General features: G+C 37.9%; 1 pseudogene; it reads right to left on the reverse strand.

The window, feature by feature from the left end:
* Positions 1-696: 696 nt before the first annotated feature.
* On the reverse strand, positions 697-1,766 carry LOC123935888 (annotated as a pseudogene).
* Between the last annotated feature and the right edge of the window lie 15,346 nt (positions 1,767-17,112).

Raw genomic sequence — 17,112 nt, forward strand, 5'->3', positions numbered from 1 at the left:
CTATATGTATGAAGGAATGTTACTGAGTGACAAAAAGAATGAAATCTTGCCATTTGTGACAACATGGATGGACCTAGAACATATTATTTTATGGGAAATAAATCAGAGAGAGAAAGATAAATACCACATGATTTCACTTATATGTGGAATCTAATAAACAAAACAAATGAATGCCCCCAAGGGGAAGGAGGGCATAAATAAAACAGACAAAATTTATAAGAGGAGCAAACTTTAAGGTACAAAATAAATGAATTATGGAGAATAAAAATACTGCATAGAGAATATTGCCGCTAATATTGTAGAAACATTGTGTGGAGACAGTGACTAAATTTGTCACGGTGAACCTTGAGTAGTGTGTAGAAGTGTTGAGTCAGTATATTGTACATTTGAAACTAAAAGAAATTTCTTTTTTTTTGAGGGACTAACACACTTTTAATATATTTTTAAATATTTTTAAGGTTTAAAGAGTGTTAAAAGTTTGTAGTTCCTAGTAGGAAAACATCTGAATTGATACCCTAACGGCAAATCATTGTAGAATGTTTTGGTTGCCTGGGTGGGAGGGTAGGGATTCTCTTCACAGCACCCCAGCTTTCTTCATGAGAAGGTCGGAGGTACACTGGTTTGTATTATTGCGACATCCATTAGGTGACTGAAGTTGCTTTTCCTTCAGCAGAGGCAGTATTTGTCAGAAGGGCATTATGCTTGACCTCCAAATTTGGCTGACAATTTACTGATAAGATTCATAAACTTTGGGTTGCTCTGCTATTTTGACATATTCACTGGGTTCTGGGCCACATCCTGGAAGGCCACCGTAACTTCTGGATCCTGCATGGCTGCAAGAACCTCTGCATCATAAAGAATTTTATTGAACCCAGACATTCTGCCATTCCAGGCATGCCGCCTGCCATTCCAGGCATTCCTGCAGGAAAATTACCAGGCATTCCCCCAGGAAAGACACCTGGGAAAGAGCCATACTGAGTTCCTGATTGTCCTCTGGGTTCTTCCTCCCTCTGGGCTCTTTCTTTCCATTCTTTTTTGATCTCTCGCCCTTTATGTTTTCATTCACATTTTCTCCGATGTTCAGCAATTTTCTGGACCCTCAGTTGAACTTTCAGCATTGCACTAGCATCTTCATTATAATCCAGTTTACAAGCAAGGGCAAGATCATGTGCTGCTTCTTCCCAGTGGCCCAGAAGTCTGTGTGCTTTCCCTGGCCACTTAAAAGGCTGAGCTGAATCGGGATTGATTTCAGTAGCTGTGTCACAGGCTCAAATGGCAGCAATTGCTTCTGTAATTTGATGAGAAGACTGGCTCTCTTGGCATACAGAATGGCCAACCAAGGATTCAGTTTGATGGCATCTGTGATGAGTCAATGGCATTCCGTAGTCCCACATTGGGCTGTAGTTCAGCATCATTTAGAGCATCAATGACAGCCGCTTTTTAAATCATTTGCCTGATCCATCATTTCCTTAGTTATCTCTACATTTTCTTCTCCCATTTCTGAGGGGCATCAGTATCTGGTTCAATCACACCTTCATTGTCGATTTCGAGGTCACTTTCGTCTTGACGGTTCATCTGTCTTTATGTTTTCACCCACCTTCTTACTGTTTTTTCTGATTTAGTTTATGAGTGGCAGGTGGTATTTTACCCCCTATGCTCTCCATCCACTCCTGCAGGAAGTGCATTTTCTCAGTGTGCAGAACACTTGGATTCTTCTTCTACATTTTCATGAGGGCCCGAGGCTCGTTCCCTTTGCGGGGATCCATGGTCCAGAGGTGGTGGCAGGCAGCACCTGCCAGCACCAGGCGCTGGTGAGGTTGGGACCTTATTCCACGTGTGGGTACTCGCTCCTAAAACTAAAATAAATTTCATGCCAATTAGACTTCAACAAATACATCTTTGTAGAATGTTGGAGAGAAATATTTTCGTGATCAAAAATTGTGTTTTGGCTGAATATGTAGTATTCTATTGCGTAACAGAAAACTAATGATTAACCATTATGATAAAAAGTTTTAATATATTACCTTTGGGGTCATGAGCCTTGGGTCTTGACAATAATCTGTAACATGGAAATATTCAGGACAGACCATCATCTAGTTTTTGGTTATTTTTAATTTATTCTAGTTTTTAATTCTTAAAAATGTAATGTATTAAACAAACTGCAAACTCTTACAAGTTTCTTCTGTATATGAGTCCTGTGATAGTAAAACATGCTACACATTAATACCGATATGTCCTGTAACATTTTTTTGAGCTCTTACTCTGTTGTTATTGACATAGATAGTACACATTTAAAAAATTATTCACATTTATTCACAATAATTCACAATTATTCACATTTTAAAAAGGCTAAAAGGATGCCTGAGTGGCTCAGTCAATTAAGCATCTACCTTTAGCTCAGGTCACCATCCTGAGGTCCTAGGATAGAGTCCCACATTGGGCTCTCTGCTGCACTTGCTCCTCCTGCCCCCAAGTTCTCTCTCTCCCCATCAATCAATAAATAAAATCTTAAAAAATAAAAAAATAAATTTAAAAAATAGAGAAATTTAAAAAGGCTAGGAAAAAAGTCTAAACACTCATTGTGGTGTTCTGTTACTCTTAAGTACAATGGAGAATTCACCTAAAATCATGACTTTTACCCTTTCAAGAACTTTAATTATACATACCTTCACTTAATTATAAATTGAATTAAATTTTACATTCATTTATTATATTTCTAACTGAGAATGAGTCTTGTACCTGATACAGCATTTCTTATGGTTAAAATATGCTACAACAAAGTATTTATTATCTTTAAGATATTTAAGATAGGGGCGCATGGGTGGCTTAGTGGGTTAAACCTCTGCCTTCACTCGGGTCATGATCTCAGGGTCCTGGGATCGAACTCTGCATCAGGCTCTCTGCTCAGTGGGGAGCCTACTTCCCCCTCTCTCTGTCTGCCTGCCTCTCTGCCTGCTTGTAATCTCTCTCTGTCAAATAAATAAAGTCTTTTAAAAAATAAAAAGATGTTTAAGATAATAGGCAACAAAAATTTTATATATAGCCTAATAAATAACTTTCTAAGCTTAACAATAAGAGAAAATCTTCAAGAGCATAAACAGAATGCCAAAAGCTTGTGGTATAAACTATCACTAAGTGCACAACCATTACTTTTCATTTTGATAAATTTTTAAATTATATTATTAGATTTTCAGCTAAATTAGAAATATTTGTCTAACTATGGGGAAGAATTGATACTTTTCCAGTATTGAATTTTTAGCAAGAACACGATTCAGTCAATTTCATATACATCTATAGAATTTGTAGTGTTCTATTTGATTGTTCTTTCACAATTATTCACAGATACTTGCTATCTTGTACTGTGAAAAGAATCTCTTCCATAATGGAATAAAATTTGTCTTCAGCGTAATAATTCTTTGAATATAATACACACACAAAAAACACCTTTTTAAAGCTGAGCTCCACACCCAGCATGGAGATTCCAAAGATTAAATATGTATGATTCACATTAGAGACACATAGTAATGTAATTATTAACATTGTGCAAAGGTATAAAATTTATCATTTTCATAGGATATTTTTATTACAATTACTTTTTGGAATAAATATAGATTTACATGGCATTGTAAGAAATATCAGACACATTACATAATTTTCCTGTTTACCCAGTAATAATCTTTGCAAAGGTGTAGTATATTTTCAAAGACAGTATACTGATTGTGATACAGTTAAAAAATATTTCCATCATCACAAGGAGCCCTCATGTTACCTTTTTTGACTGCAACTATCTCCCTCTCATCCCTAAACCTTCTTTTTTTTTTTTTATCCCTAAACCTTCTTAACATCTAGCAATTGTTATACATTTCTTTAATCTGACATTTCAAGAATATTGTCTTAATGGAATAAAACTGTGTGTAACCTTTGGTTCTGTCTTTTTTTACTTAACCTAATTCCCTAGAGATACAGCCAATTTTTGTATACAATAAACGATACATTCCCTTTTTATTGCTGAGTAATATTTCATGGTGGGGATGAACTATGTTTTATTTAACCTTTCACTCCGTAAATGATGTGAATGAATAGTTGAGTACATTATTTTTAGTTTGGGCCTGTCATGAATAAAGCTTAATTAGAGGTTCTGTGAACAATAAATTTTTAGTTCTCTGGGTAAACGCCCAGATAAATTCTTTTTTCCTTTAAATAGTACAATTTTTTGGCCTCCAATTTTGGTCTTTATTTTTATTGAGAATTTGAAATGTTACCTTGATATAAATGTTATTATTTTCCTTCTATATGTAAACATTTCAAACTTCAGGTTACTTTTCCCTTGCTGCTGCTTTGATTAAGGCTTATGTTAAAGTGATTTGTTATAGTTTTAATCCCTCCTTAGGAATGTCTGTTTACTGGTGAATGAGTGCTTCATGGTGTGACTTTCATATTCTATACTTAAATGAATGAATATATGAACCATACTAGCCTCCTACAAGTTGACACTTGACTTCTTGGCGTTCTGTACCATTCCCCGCCCCACTCCGGTGTTTCTCTCTCTCTCTCTCTCTCTTTTTTTTTATAACACAATTAGGTATTTAGCTTTATACTCTATTTTCAAATTATTATTATTTTTTTTTCCTGGAATGCTCTTACCCTCTTTTGTGTATGACTTTGGATTTCTGCTTAAATTCACTTATGTAAGAAATTTTACTTTTACTTAAACCCCACTGAGAAGGACAGGCTGGTCTAGCTGGGCCACTTGTTGCTTTCCCTTTTAGTATTCATCTTAAAATGTCAGTTTAACATTACCTGAATAAGTTTTGTCTTTCTTTCCATAGCCCCATTGGGCATATGCTTTTGTCTGTCTCATTTATTGCTCAGTCACCAGTATCTGGGACAGAGTATCTCATTTATAAACCCACAATTAAAAATCTGTATAATTTTTTTGGACAAGAATTGATGACCTTTAAAAAATGTATAAATATCTTAGTATCACTTATTTTGCTCGGCACAGATACTCATTTGTGTGTGTGTGTGTGTGAACTGAATGAAAAAGTGTGAGTTTTTAAGCTGCTGAATAGGATTTAATAAATCAGAAAGAAATTTTTCCATATTTTATTGCCACTGGGTACTAAGTACTAAAGATACATGTTAAGAATATGATTTTTCACGCACCCCATCAAAAACTTTTTGTTTGTTTGTTTGTTTTTCCTGTCAGTGCGCAGAGGAAGAAATGCCTTTAGAATTCCATTAAAAATAGCTATGTGAGAGGTCCCTGGGTGGCTTAGGGGGTTAAGCTTCTGCCTTTGGCTGAAATCATGGTCCTAGGGTCCTGGGATCCAGCCCACATCAGACTCTCTGCTCAGCGTGGGGCCTGCTTCTCCCTCTGCTCTGCCTACCTCTCTGTCTGCCTGTAATCACTCTCTCTGACAAAAAAATAAATAAAATCTTTAAATACATATATATATATACATATATATATATGTATTTAAATTTTGTACAGTACAAGGGAGAAGAAGGGGCTAATTGGTTAAGAGCATTTAATACTGTCTCTTAGATATTATTTACCACCCCAGAAATGAAGCAACTAGCCTATGTTTCCAGACCTCAAAACGTATAACTTTTAAAAATACTTTCCCAGAGACCAAGGGTCAAATTCCTGACATACACAGGTGAATTCAACTCTCCACCTACAAGTAGCCTCTCCAGGGCCATTCCACTAAGTCATTCAGAATTAAAGCAAAGACCATCCCAATGCCATAATCCCAGCTTCTGATGACAAGGGAAAATCCAAACCCAAAGGTGCAGGACATAAAGATATTCAGGGAGAATAATTTTTCCTAATTACATGAATGTTTAATGGCTTGGAACTAAACTCACCAAGTTATTACTAAAGCCTTTGAGCAAAGGCTCAAATCTAATGGGAGGCATTAGATGAAGCCTGACTCCTTCTCCATCACATCAGGATGATACAGTGGGTCTATCACTTCCTTAATAAACATAGTAACCCCAATGATCCAGATTCATTTCCAGTTCTGAGAAAGGTCTGGTAAACCCCACATCCAGAAAATTTTGTTCATGGAGAGATCTCTCAAATTATAGGTATACACTCTTCCACATTGTGAGGACCTCTCATACTATTCAGGAGGCTCTTGGTGGAAACAGATATGTGGCCTTACATGAAGGAGATGCTCACAAGACTCAGATTTTATAGTATAAGGGCCAGAAACAGAGCCAGTCCTCAGTGCAGGCCTACATTCTACCATACAGAGAATCCTCCTACCCTGGGTCCCATGGCCCCCATGCCAACCCTGTCAGGAAACAAGGGCTAGGACAATTGTAGACAGCAGAATGACTTATACTGGCAGCTTTGGCAACAGGGGATCCTTAGTGGGCTTATATGAGGACAAACTCCTCTGTAACAAGTGATCACCTTGCTATAGAACTCAATCTCAATGGCCCAGAAGTCTACAGAATTCTAAGACTCCCTCTTCCTGAAAGAACTTCCCCAAACTAAGGGCTTACTAGCCCCAGGTCATTACTCTAGGGCATTGGTTGCTCCATTTCCAGGGAATAATCACCAATTTACAGCTTGTGGTCCACGGGGACAAACTCAATAATGAGACATTCTTACCTGTAATTGCACAGAGAAGCCTAAGTCACAGTACTTCTAGACAACCCTTCTAAAATCCCCCAAGGGAACCTCCTATGGTCAGCACAGGAAGGAAAACTGTAAAAGGAATACAAATTAAACTATATGCATCTATTGGCAAAACAGTTCACAACGGCAGTGGATCCCTGGCTTTCTTTTCTTAACACACTAAAAAGGTGCAACCTTCATTAGCAATGAAGAATCCAAAAAAGAAATTAAGAAAACAATCTGAAAAAGAAAAACCCAAGAATTAACAAAATAATTGAAAGCCTTGTGTAATGAAAAGTATAGGATATTCCTGAAAGAAAAAAGACAGAATTAAATGGAGATATATTGGTGCTTATATGCTGGAAGAATTTATACTTATAATGTAAATACCACACAAAGCCGCCCAGAGATTCAATACAATCTGTCTCAAGATCTTAATACTGTTTTCTACAAAAATAGAAAAATCCATCTGAAAATTCACATGGAATATCAAGGGACCTCAAATAACCAAAACAAAAACAAGATTGGACACACAGTTTCTGCTCTCAAATTTTTCTACAAAGTTATAGTAATCAAAACAGTGGTACTGGGCTCTCCACTCTGTTCCACTGGTCTATGTGTCTGTTTTTATGCCAGTACCACGCTGTCTTGGTGATCACAGCTTTGTAGTAAAGCTTGAAATCGGGTAACGTGATGCCGCCAGTTTTGTTTTTGTTTTTCAACATTTCCTTAGCAATTCGGGGTCTCTTCTGACTCCATACAAATTTTAGGATTATTTGCTCCAGCTCTTTGAAAAATACTGGTGGAATTTTGATCGGAATGGCATTAAAAGTATAGATTGCTCTAGGCAGTATAGACATTTTAACAATGTTTATTCTTCCAATCCAAGAGCATGGAACAGTCTTCCATCTTTTTGTGTCTTCTTCAATTTCTTTCATGAGTGTTCTGTAGTTCCTCGAGTACAGGTCCTTTACTTCTTTGGTTAGGTTTATGCCCAGGTATCTTATGGTTTTTGGTGCTATAGTAAATGGAATCGATTCTCTAATTTCCCTTTCTGTATTTTCATTGTTAGTGTATAAGAAAGCCACTGCTTTCTGTACATTGACTTTGTATCCTGCCACATTACTGAATTGCTGTATGAGTTCTAGTAGTTTGGGGGTGGAGTCTTTGGGGTTTTCCATAGAAAGAATCATGTCATCTGCGAAGAGAGAGAGTTTGACTTCTTCCTTGCCAATTTGGATACCTTTGATTTCTCTTTGTTGTCTGATTGCCGTTGCTAGAACTTCTAATACTATGTTGAACAAGAGTGGTGAGAGTGGGCATCCTTGTCGTGTTCCTGATCTCAACGGGAAGGCTGCAAGCTTTTTCCCATTGAGGATGATATTTGCTGTGGGTCTTTCATAGATAGATTTTATGAAGATGTGGTCCATATACACAATGGAGTATTATGCCTCCATCAGAAAGGACGAATACCCAACTTTTGTAGCAACATGGACAGGACTGGAAGAAATTATGCTGAGCAAAATAAGTCAAGCAGAGAGAGTCAAGTATCATATGGTCTCACTTATTTGTGGAGCATAACAAATAACATGGAGGACATGGGGAGATGGAGAGGAGAGGGAGTTGAGGGAAACTGGAAGGGGAGATGAACCATGAGAGACTATGGACTCTGAAAAACAACCAGAGGGTTATGAAGGGGCGGCGGGAGGGGGTGGGGTGGGGTGGGAGGTTGAGGAACCAGGTGGTGGGTAATAGGGAGGGCACGTACTGCATGGAGCACTGGGTGTGATGCCAAAACAATGAACACTGTTATGCTGTAAATAAGCAAATAAAAATAAATAAATTAATTAAAAAAAAAGAATGAAAAGATCTAGAGACCAGATTAAAAACAAAACGAAACAAAAAAAAAACCACAGTGGTACTGGGATAGAGGCATAGAGAACAATCAAATAGACTAGAGAGCTCAGAAATAAATCCTTGCATATAAAGTCAAATAATTTTAAGATTGATTGATTGATTGATTGATTTGAGAGAGAGAGAGGGGAGGGGAGCTGGAGAAGAGGGAAAAAGAATCCCAACACAGACTCTGAGCTGAGTGTAGAAGCTGAGGCATGACTTGATTCCACAACTCTGGCATTATGACCTAAACCTAAACCCAAACCAAAAGTGGGATGCCCAGCACACTGAGCCACCCTGGTGTACCCTACAAGTGATTTTTGATAAGGGTGCTAGATACATTCAATGGAGAAAAGACATTCTTTCGAAAGTTATTCTGGGAAAAAAGACATATTCACATGGAAATGAATGAGGTTGGATCCCTACCTAACCCCATACACAAAAATTAATTCAAAATGGCTCAAAGCATATATGTAAGAGTGGAAAGTACAAAAGTTTTAGGAAAAAATAACTAGAGAAAAAGCTTCATGACATTGGTTTAGGAATGATTTTTGGATACGGTATGAAAGGCACAGGCAACAACAACAACAACAAAATAGACAAACTGGATTTTATATTTATGTTTCAAACTTTTGGCTTCATAGGATACTATCAAGAGTAAAAAGGAAAATGATTTTCACAAGAACCTAGAGATTATCAAAGTTACACTTCTAAATAAAAATCTTTATTTAAAGGAAAACATGATGTAAAAATAAAAGCAATTATGGAATGGAAGAAAATATGTGCACATCACATTTACAAAATATGATTAATACCCAGAATATATAGAGAACTCCTAATATTCAATGAATGGGAAAAAATAAATAACTTGATCAGAGAATTGACAAAAGACTTGAATAGACATTTCTCCAAAGAAGAAATAAAAATGATCAATAAATAAATCTCAATATCACTAACCACTAGGAAAATATAAATCAAATGCTCAATATCACTAATCATTAGGGAAATATAAATCAAAACTATAATAAAATACCAGCTCACACCCACTGGAATTGTCACTGTTAAAGTAAACTGCAACAACAACAAAAAAAACCCCAGGAAATAACAAGTATTGATAAAGATATGGAAAACTTGGAAGCCTTCTGCACTAACTGGTGGGAATGTAAAATAGTGAAGTTGGAAGGGAAAACAGTATGACAGCTCCTCAAAAAATTAACAATGGAATTATTATATGAGCTAGCAATTCCACTTTTGGGCATATACTCAAAGAAAATCAAAGTAAGGAAATGAAAACGTATAAGTATACCTATGTTCACAGCTGTATTTTTTTTTCTTTTTACAATAGCCAAAGGTGGAATCAACAAGATGGTTTCCCAGGAGAATTCTACCAAATATATTTTTTCTTTATTAAAAAATTTTAAAAAATTAATGTATAATGTATTATTTGCCCCAGGTGTACAGATCAGTGAATCATCAGGCTTACACCTTTCATAGCAATCACCATACCCTCCTCAATGTCCATCACCCAGGTATGCTATCCCTACAGCCCCACCCTCCCAGAAACCCTCGGTTTGTTTCCTGAGATTAAGAGTCTCTTATGGTTTTTCTCCCTCCTGATTCCATCTTGTTTCATTTTTTCCCCCTTACTCCCCACAACTCCCTCCCCCCGCTGCCCTGCCTCTCAAATTCCTCAATCATGGAAATCATATGATAATTGTCTTTCTCTGATTGACTTATTTCGCTAAGCATAATACCCTCACTTCCATCCACATTGTTGCATGGCAAGATTTCATTTCTTTTGATGGCTGCATACTATTCCATTGTATATGTGTACCACATCATCTTTATCCATTCATCCATTGATGGATATCTAGGTTCTTTCTGTATTTTATCTATTGTGAACATTGCTGCTACAAACTTTCAGGTACATATGCCCCTTTGGATCACTACATTAGACTACAGACTACTGCGATAGCTGGGTTGTAAGGTAGCTCTATTTTCAACTTTATTTATTTATTTTAAATTCTTTTAGGTGTACCAGAATTCATTTATGTATTTATGAATATCATTTATGTTATGTACCACACCTAGTGTTCCATGCAATATGTGCCCTGCATAATCCCCCCCACCAGGCTCACCCAACCTTCCACCCCCTACCCCTTCAAAAGCCTCATTGATTTTCAGAGTCCACAACCTCTCATGGTTCGTTCTCCCACTCCAATTTCCCCAAACTCCCTTCTCCTCTCCATCTCCCCATGTCATCTGTGTTATTTCTTATGCTCCACATATAAGTGAAATCAACTTATATGTGGAGCATATGATTATCACATATGATAATTAACTCTCTCTGCTTGACTTATTTCACTCAGCATAATCTCCTCCAGTCTCATCCATTTGATACAAAAGTTGGGTATTCATCCTTTCTGATGGAGGCGTAATACTCCATTGTGTATATGGACCACATCTTCCTTATCCATTCGTCCGTTGAAGGGCATCTTGTTTCTTTCTACAGTTTGGCGACCGTGGTCATTGCTGTGATGAACACTGGGGTACAGATGGCCCTTCTCTTCACTGCATCTGTATTCTTGGAGCAAATACCCAGTAGTGCAATTGCAGGGTGATAGGGAAGCTCTATTTTTAATTTCTTAAGGAATCTCCACACTGCTTTCCAAAGTGGCTGCACCAACTTGCATTTCCACCAACAGTGGAAGAGGCTTCCCCTTTCTCCACACCCTCTCCAACACACGTTGTTTCCTGTCTTGCTAATTGTGGCCATTCTAACTGGTGTAAGGTGGCATGTAAATGTGGTTTTGATTTGAATCTCCCTGATGGCTAGTGATGATGAGCATTTTTTCATGTGTCTGATAGCCATTTGCATGTCTTCATTGATGAAGTGTCTGTTTGCATCTTCTGCCCATTTTTTGACATGATTATCTGTTTTGTGTGTGTTGAGTTTGAGGAGTTCTTTACAGATCCTGGATATCAGGCTTTTGTCTGTACTGTCATTGCGAATATCTCCTCCCATTCCATGAGTTGCCTCGTTGTTTGTTGACTGTTTCCTTTGCTGTGCAGAAGCTTTGGATCTTGATGAAGTCCCAAAAGTTAATTTACACTTTTGTTTCCTTTGCCTCTGGAGACATATTCTTGAAAGAAGTTGCTGTCTTCGATATCGAAGATATCGATATCGATATCTCTTCGATATCGAAGAGGTTACCTCCAGGATTCTCCTCCAGGATTCTCCTGGATTCTGGCCTCACATTGAGGTCTTTTATCCATTTTGAGTTTATCTTGATGTACGGTGTAAGAGAATGGCCGAGTTTCATTCTTCTTCATATAGCTGTCCAATTTTCCTAGCACCATTTATTGAAGAGACTCTCTTTATTCCACTGGATATTTTTTTCCTGCTTTGTTGAAGATTATTTGACCACAGAGTTGAGAGTCCAAATCTGGGCTCTCTACTCTGTTCCACTGGTCCATGTGTCTGTTTTTATGCCAGTACCATGCTGTCTTGGTGATCACCGCTTTGTACTGAAGCTTGAAATCAGGCAACGTGATGGCCCCAGCTTTGCTTTTCTTTTTCAACATTTCCTTAGCAATTCGGGGTCTCTTCTGATTCCATACAGATTTTAGGATTGTTTGCTCCAGCCCTTTGAAAAATGCCAGTGGCATTTTGGTCAGAATGGCATTGAAAGCGTAGATTGTTCTATGCAGTATAGACATTTTACAATGTTATTTTTCCAGTCCAAGAGCATGGAATGGTCTTTCATGTTTTTGTGTCTTCTTCAGTTTCTTTCATGAGTATTCTGTAATTCCTCGAGTACAGGTCATTTACCCCTGTTGTTAGGTTTATTCCCAGGTATCTTATGGTCCTTGGTGCTCTAGTGAATGGAATCGATTCTCTAATTTCCCTTCCGGTATTTTCATTGTGAGTTGATAAGAAAACAACTGATTTCTGTATGTTGGCTTTGTGTCCTGCCACATTACGGAATTGTTGTATGAGTTCTAGTGGTTTGGGGGTGGAGTCTTTTGGGTTTTCCATATAAAGAATCATGTCATCTGCAAAGAGAAAGAGTTTGACTTCTTCCTTGCCAATTTGTATACCTTTTATTTCTTTTCGTTGTCGACTGCAGTTGCTAGGACTTCTAATGCTATGTTGATCAAGAGTGGTGAGAGTGGGCATCCTTATTGTCTTCCTGATCTCAGCGGGAAGGCTGTCAGCTTTTTCCCATTGAGGGTGATATTTGCTGTGGGTTTTTCATAGATAGATTTTATGAAGTTGAGGGATGTTCCCTCTATCCCTATACTTTGAAGCATTTTAATCAGGAACGGATGCTGGGTTTTGTCACATGCTTTTTCTGCATCAATTGAGAGGACCATGTGTTTCTCCTCTCTTCTCTTATTGATTTGGTCTATCACATTGATTGATTTGCAAATGTTGGACAATCCTTGTAACCCAAGGATGAATCCCACCTGGGCATGGGGGATAATCTTTGTAATGTGCTGTTGGATCCTATTAGCTAGGATCTGGTTGAGAATCTCAGCATCCATATTCATCAAGGATATTGGTCTGAAGTTTTCCTTTTTGGTGCAGTCTTTGCCTGGTTTGGGGTTCAGGGTAATGCTGGCTGGAAATTATCATTCTCTTCAGTTTTTTGAAACAGCTTCAGAAGAATTTGTGTTATTTCTTCTTTGAAAGTTTGGTAGAGTTCCCCAAGGAATCCATCAGTTCCTGAGCTCTTGCTTTTCAGGAGGTTTTTGATCACTGCTTCAATCTTGTTACTAGATATTGGTCTGTTCAGGTTGCCATTTTCTTCCTGGTTCAGTATTGGAAGCTTATAGTTTTCCAGGAATGCATTCATTTCAGTTAGGTTGCTTTACTTATTATTCACTTATTCACTATAGGTTGCTTATTGGCATATAACTGTTGAGAATAATTTCTGATGATTGTGTCTCTTTCTTTGGTATTAGTTGTGATCTCTCCCTTTTCATTCATAATTTTAATTTGGGGCTTCTCTCTTTTCTTTTGGATTAGTTTGGCCAATGGTTTATCGACCTTATTGATTCTTTCAAATAACCAGCTTCTAGGTTCATTGATGCGTTCTGCTGTATCTCTAGTTTCTGTCTCATTGATCTCTGCTCTCATCTTGATTATTTCTCTTCTTGTGTGTGAAGTTGGCTTAATCTGTTGTTGATTCTCCAGTTCTTTTAGGAGTAAAGACAGTTGGTGTATTCTGGGTTTATCCCCTCCCCCCTTTTTTATTGAGGGAGACTTTGATGGCTATGTATTTCCCCCTTTGTTGTATCCCATAGGTTTTGGATGGAAGTGTCTTCATTCTCATTGGTTTCCATGAATTGTTTAAGTTCTTCTTTGATTTCCTGGTTGGTCCAACATTCTGGTTTTTTTTTTTCTTTTTTCTTTTTATTACTTTTTTTTCTGTTTGCATTATATTCTCTCTCTCTCTCTCTCTCTCTCTCTCTCTTTTTATTTACAGCATAACAGTGTTCATTGTTTTGGCATCACACCCAGTGCTCCATGCAGTACGTGCCCTCTCTATTACCCACCACCTGGTTTCTCAACCTCCCACCCCTCCCCCCCCGCCCCTTCAAAACCCTCTGGTTGTTTTCAGAGTCCATAGTCTCTCATGGTTCATCTCCCCTTCCAGTTTCCACCCATTCTTAAGCAAGGTAGTCTTTAGCTTCCAGGCGTTTGAAATCCTTCCAAACTTTTCCTTGTGGTTGAGCTCCAGTTTCAAAGCATTGTGATCTGAGAATATGTGGGGAATAATCTCAATCGTTCAGCATTGGTTGAGCTCTGATTTGTGACCCAGCATGTGGTCGATTCTGGAGAAGGTTCCATGTGCACTTGAGAAGAATGAGTATTCCATTGTTTTAGGGTGGAATGTTCTGACTATCTATGAGTCCATCTGGTCCAATGCGTCACTCAATGCTCTTGCTTCTTTATTGGTTTTCTGCTTGGGTGATTTGTCTATTACTGAGAGTGGCATGGTAAGATCTCCTACTATTAATGTATTCCTATCAATATGACACTTTATCTCGATTAACAGTTTTCTAATGTAATTGGCTGCTCTCCTGTTGGGGGAATAAATATTTACAATTGTTAGATCTTCTTGATGGATAGTCCCTTTAAAAATTTAAAAATTCCGAATCTCCGAGTACAGTCTTTAGTTTAAAATCTAATTTATCTGATACGAGAATTGCTACCCCAGCCTTCTTTTGAGACCCATTGGCATGAAAGATGCTTCTCCATCCCTTCACTTTCAGTCTGGATGTATCCTCAGATTCAAAATGGGTCTCTTGGTAGATAACAACTGGATGGGTCCTGTTTTGTTTTTTTGTTTTTTGTTTTGTTTTGTTTTGTTTTGTTTTTTTATCCGGTCTGCAACTCTGTGCCATTTTTTTCCCCCATTTTATTTATTTTTTCAGCGTAACAGTATTCATTCTTTTTGCACAACACCCAGTGCTCCATGCAAAACGTGCCCTCCCCTTACCCACCACCTGTTCCCCCAACCTCCCACCCCTGACCCTTCAAAACCCTCAGGTTGTTTTTCAGAGTCCATAGTCTCTTATGGTTCGCCTCCCCTTCCAAATTTTTTTTTTAATAAACATATAATGTATTTTTATCCCCAGGGGTACAGGTCTGTGAATCGCCAGGTTTACACACTTCACAGCACTCACGATAGCACTTACCCTCCCCAACTCTGTGCCATTTTATGGATGCATTTAGGCCATTCATAGTGAGAGTGATTATTGAGAGATACGTTTTTATTGACATCGTGTTACCAGTGAAGTCTTTGTTTCTATAGATTGTTTCCATGTTTTTCTGTTCAATGATATTCTTGGGGTTTTTTCCCTCCTCTGTAGAACCCCCCTTAATATTGCTTGCACTGCCGGCTTGGCAGTCACTCTTTTAAACCTTGTCGGTCTTGGAAGCTCTTTATCTCTCCATCCATTTTGAATGTCAGTCTTGCTAGATAAAGTATTCTTGGCTGCATATTCTTCTCATTTAGTGCCCTGAATACATCTCACCAGCCATTTCTGGCTTGCCAGGTTTCTGTGGACAGATCTGACATTATTCTGATGGGCTTTCCTCTGAATATAAGGAATCTCTTCCCCTTAGCTGCTTTCAGGAGCTCCTGTCTAAAGTAATGATTCATCATTTTCAGAATCAGGTGTCTCAAGGTCTTTCTAGATTCTATGATCTTGGGGGCGGGGGGAGACCTTTCTGCCTCTAGTACACAGACACTGGTTCCATTCACCAGATGGGGAAAATTTTCATGGAGAATTTATTCAACCATATCCTCTAGTCTCCTTTCTTACCCCTCCCCCCCAGAGACTCCAATAATTCTGATGTTAGAATGTTTCACGGCATCATTTATTTCCCTAATTCTGTTTTCATGACTTCTAAGCTGTTTATTCCAGGCTGCCTCCTGATTCTTTTTCTCCATTAGTTTGTTGTCCAGATCACTAATTCTCTCTTCAGTCTCAGTTACCCTAGCTTTTAGAGAATCTAGATTCAATTGGAACTCATTGAGAGCATCGTTAACATCAACCCTGGTGGCTTTCACTTCTGCCCAAATCAATTCCATTTTGTTATCAAAGACTTTCTCCAACCTAGCGATTGCCTAGATAAATGTTAGCCTGAATTCTGTTTCCATCATACTGTTTATGTCCATATCCAAAAGCTCTGATGGAGAGGTCCCAGTGTCGGAGTTTTTCCTCTGTTGGGCATTCCTCCTCCTAGTTATTTTGGTGAGAGATGGCTGAACGGATGTGTAGCTGAATGTATCAACTGTGGTGCAAGCAAGGTGCCCTCCCAAATGCCTCAGAGAAATGAAGAGTCCCCACCAAAAAGAATGAAAAAGAAAAGGGGGGGGGGAGAGATACAGGGGGGAAAAAAGAAAGAAAAGAGAAGGCCCAGCCTGAATGTGCCCCAAAGGTAAGATTTATAAAGTAGACAAACAAAAACAGACAAACAAAAAGACTGACAAAAATAGATGACAAGAAAAAAAAAAAAGAAATGAAAAGAACCCAGCCAAAATGAACCCCAAGTATAAAATTTATATACTACCAGAACAAAAACCAATACACAGAAACACTGACAGAAGAAAAAGATGGGAGAATGGTTATAAATTCTCAATGTGGGAGAGGAAGGTTATCTTGATTCTTCCTGGATGTATCTTGATATCTTTGTTTTGGGACACAACGTTCCTGAGATAAAGTGGGATTCAAACTTGTTTACATATAGGGGTAGCATTGATTGGGGAAAGGGAATTACCTTGAAGTTTGTCTCTATATGAATATTTTAAAAGAATAAAACAAAATAAAATAAAATAATAGAAAGGTAAAAGAACAACACAGGTATATGTATCAAAAAGGTTCAGTTAAAAGGCTAGAATGGAATTTGATTTTCTGAACATCTCATTGTGATGGTAAATAGGTTAAAAACTTATATATAAAAATGAAAAGAACCAGAATAGTGTGAGTGAATTAAAAATAAAAGTTGTATCCACGAGGTAGTGGTGGTTGTCCTATTGTTATATTTGGGGGGGGGGGTGGCTTTCTGT

Source organism: Meles meles, chromosome Y (assembly GCF_922984935.1).
Source record: "Meles meles chromosome Y, mMelMel3.1 paternal haplotype, whole genome shotgun sequence".
Classification (NCBI taxonomy): domain Eukaryota; kingdom Metazoa; phylum Chordata; class Mammalia; order Carnivora; family Mustelidae; genus Meles; species Meles meles.